The following is a 4,293-nucleotide window of genomic DNA, read 5'->3' on the forward strand; positions in this document are numbered from 1 at the left end:
CTTTACCGAATCGTTACTGGCGACGAAAAATAGTGCCTGTACATCAATATGAAGTAGCGTAAGGAATGGCTTAGCCCCGGTAAACAAGCGACACCACGCGTGAAACAGGATCTTTATCCACGTAAAACGATGTTGTGCGTATGGTGGGATAGGGAAGGGATTATCCATTACGAATTGCTTGAATGGAAACCAAACGGTCAACGCGGAACTCTATGTTCAACAGATGGAACGACTCAACACGGCTATTCAAGAGAAAAGACCTAATCGGCAGCATGAAGTTCTTCTGCTGCTACCCTCCCGATCAGCGCCTTTTCCATTTTGTCTGCAGTTGCCATGAGAAACGTTTCTATACTTTAAGAAGCAAGATCCTCCGTTAATCCATCATGCACACTATAAGCTTAGGAGTGTCTCACAGAGATTAATCAAAATACTACTAACTTACTATTGAGGACCTTTATAGATAACTCCAGACATATGTCTCGAACAATATGTATAGAAATATACCTATAAGGAGATTCTCTATTTCCTTGTCCTCTTAATTGTAAATTCCTAGAGATTCTTCTTGTTTTTTTTTTCTGTTGTGATAAATTAATTTTTAACATTTCAAAATTTTTAACTACCAAGATTTAAAAAAAATTTAATCTTACATCTTGTTTCTCATATATTTATATATATTATCGTTTACATTATTCTATAAATCTGATATAATTTTAGCATAATAGCAGGTATCGGATTGCCGAGAATCTCCTTACAAAAACCTTACCTTTAATAATCTGATTCATGGGGTACACTGAACTCTGGTCAGGGAACCAGTCCAGGATATGGTTTATCCTGAAACGAAAGCCTGAGATCCTTGACGTTCTTGTTCTTGTTAGTCAATATGAATTCTTCTACCTTCAAATCTTGAGGTAATTCTGTGTACGTTATATCCACTCAAAATATATATTCAACTGCACAAGTAGTTTTGGTAGAACAAAGCTCAGTTAAAATCAGCGGTATTTTTGGCAGTAACCTAACAAAAAACCCTTTTAAAACTCATTGAAATTATCGCAAGTAATATGAGCAGGTGTTAAACATTTTGAGCTAGAAAGATCTAAGCACACCGAAATGAAAAGAAAATCTCGTAAAATTAAGATTAATTGTCAATGGCGTTGCGAGAGTTTCTCGTTCCTTCTTTAAATGTTCTTTATACTCAAAAATATTCATATCTTACGCTGGTATGAGATCGCACCATCATGCCAATATGGCTAACGCTTACAAGAACTATTGGACATTCTTTCCAGATGAGCAGTCTCAATGCAATTTCTGTCAAAACAATCTGCAAGTCACGTTGAAGACTGGAGAGGCAGTTGAACATTCATAAAAGAAAAACTGAAAATGTAGCCAATGCTTAATTGAGATATTGCTCACTGGCTCTTGAAACGCCTTTCAGGATTCAAAGGCATTTAAGATTTCATGCGAGGAAAGAGCAGTTATAAATACAAAAGGCCAAGCTTTGCAACGAGCAGAAACTCATATGTTCCGTTATATGAAAGATCAACAAAAATCTATGCCATCCTGGGAAAGATGAATATTAGTTAATATTCACATAATTTAAAACAGAGCTACGAAGAGTTTCATGCTGTAGAGATACAATATTTGACAGGGTTTTATAACATAACATGTGTTACCCAGTAATTCTTGAGGTTCAGCACATACTGGTATACCTATTTGAAAAAATATGGCTCTAATCTGAGAAAACATACGAGAAAAATCGAGAATAAAAGCATGAAGAAAGTTCATGTAAAATCTATTGTGAGGAAAAATAAAATAAAAGTAAGAAAAACAAGATGTTCGTTCGCCTTGTCTACATCATTCATAGTTAATCTAGCTGGGGTACAATAATATAACGGTTTATGCGAAGGCACTTTTTAAAACAGCTAATGCGAACCACCAGTCTTCTGTCTGATACACTGATATAATTAAAACCACTAAGTTGTTCAATCATGTATGAGAACTAAAGACCGATTGCATACCAAGTACAATTAAGTAGAGAACCGTGGAAAAATCTACGCCATTTGTAAATTGATCAAAGCGATGTGCAGTGAAAGATAAGCATGCTTATTTTCGATCAAATAATTCTCCCATACAACTTAATTGCAGATCAGAAATTGTTCGCAAATCCAAAGCACATGGATAAAATTATTTTGTCGAACTGGAGGAACCGACATTCTACAGATTGAGTAGCTCTCTCACAGATTTTGGTGGCCTCTCCGTTATGTTATTCTATGACAGCTAGATTAACTATGATTTGTACAGACAAAGGAGTCGAAGATATTGGTTTTCTTGTCTTTCTTTTCTTCTCCTTCCATTTTTACATTACCCTTCTTCGAATATTTTTCTGGTTATAGATAGGTCTGACGGTATCCACTAAGCTTGGCTGGTGACTCATGACATGTTACATAAACCTGCCAAATTATTGTATCTCTTCGGCTTGAAACAATTAGCAACTTATTAAAAAATCCTGTGTATATTAAATGATAAGAGAATTCGATTATATACACACATGTGCGCACTTATACATCTACACATATGTATGTATATACATATATAAATACCACGAATTTGCGCACATTATGGGTATATCAACGTCCCTCACTTTGTAATTGCATGAGCACTTTGCTTAACTGTGAGTGCAAAAGTAAAAGCACGTGGTTATGTAGTGTATCACATTTGTACTTAGACACTTGTGTATATTATCGAGTGAATTTTGGTCTTGGCATGTATGTATCAATCCGCGTTTTACTTTTTTAATGCACCAGTCCATATACATTTGTATGTATGTATGTATGTATGTATGTATGTATGTCTATATATATATATATATATATATATATATATATATATATATATATATATATATATATATATATATATATATATAAAGGAGGGGCATTCCCTCGGTTACGACGACGACTGTCCCAGCTGATACGATCAACAAAAATTAACGTACAAGTGGCTCAGCACTCCACAGACAAGTACCTTTAACTAGTTCTCAGAGAGATTCAGCGTGTCACAGAGTGTGACAAGACTGGTCCTTTGAAATACAGGTAGAAATCATTTTTGCCAGCTTAGTGGACGAGCGCAACGTGAAATAAAGTGTCTTGCTCAAGGACACAACGCGTTACTGGGAATTGAAGTAATTACCTTACGATCGTGAGCCGAATGCCCTAACCACTGAGCCACGTACCTTCAGGCATACATATGTGTGTGCGTGTGTGTGTATGTGTGTGTGTATGTATATATGTATGCTTATAGATATATGTATATATTCATATATATAGAGAGAGACATATACATATTAATTAATTGATGTTTATATTGATAAATAGACAATTAAATACACACACACACACGCACACACACACACACACACACACACACACACACACACACATATATATATATATATATATAATATGAATGCAAGCACATAATTATATATATAAATAAATATAAAAGGGAAAGTGTAAATGAAGGTAAATAGCGTCTATATAAAATATGTACAAGCTTACTTTCATATTTTCCTCGTTTATAAAGTCTAGTTTCTAAACGTAGCACGTTTAAATTACATAACAATCACAGGGCTTGTGCACAGAACTAATAAAGCAGATGAAGGAAAGCAGAACTATACAAATGCAATGAAAATGCTTATATATATGTTTATATATTTTACAAATTTCTAAATCTGGGCAATAAATATTTTACAAATATGCTTGAATGTCTGAAATTATTTGCAAAAATAGAATGAAAATACATCAAATAAAAGTGAAAATTGATACACAGTATAACGTTTGATATTAAAATGAATAATTTCCATGCATAATAAAGCTATGGTTATAGAGCCAGAACATATTGAAATATAAAATGACTTAGACGAAAATATATAACTGTAATACATACGTATATTCATATACTTTACTTCAGATACGAATATGTGTTTTCTAACGGTTGCAGTTTCCAATAAAATAGGTATTGTTTCTATATCCATGTATGCTGAGGTTCCCCGATAGTTCTCTTACTCTATCAGTTATATTTCTACACTCATATCAAAATAATGTTTCAACCATTCAATGACATAAACACTGTATTTAGCATTATATACGTTACATTTCATATTATTTGTCATAGAAAATATTATATCCAGTATATCGACATTTGTTTCTTTACTGAGTTTAATGTTAGTGATTAATACCTACAAAAACACACACACACACAAACACACACACACACACACACACACACACACACACA

The sequence above is a fragment of the Octopus bimaculoides genome, chromosome 11 (genome assembly GCF_001194135.2).
Source record: "Octopus bimaculoides isolate UCB-OBI-ISO-001 chromosome 11, ASM119413v2, whole genome shotgun sequence".
NCBI classification, from domain to species: domain Eukaryota; kingdom Metazoa; phylum Mollusca; class Cephalopoda; order Octopoda; family Octopodidae; genus Octopus; species Octopus bimaculoides.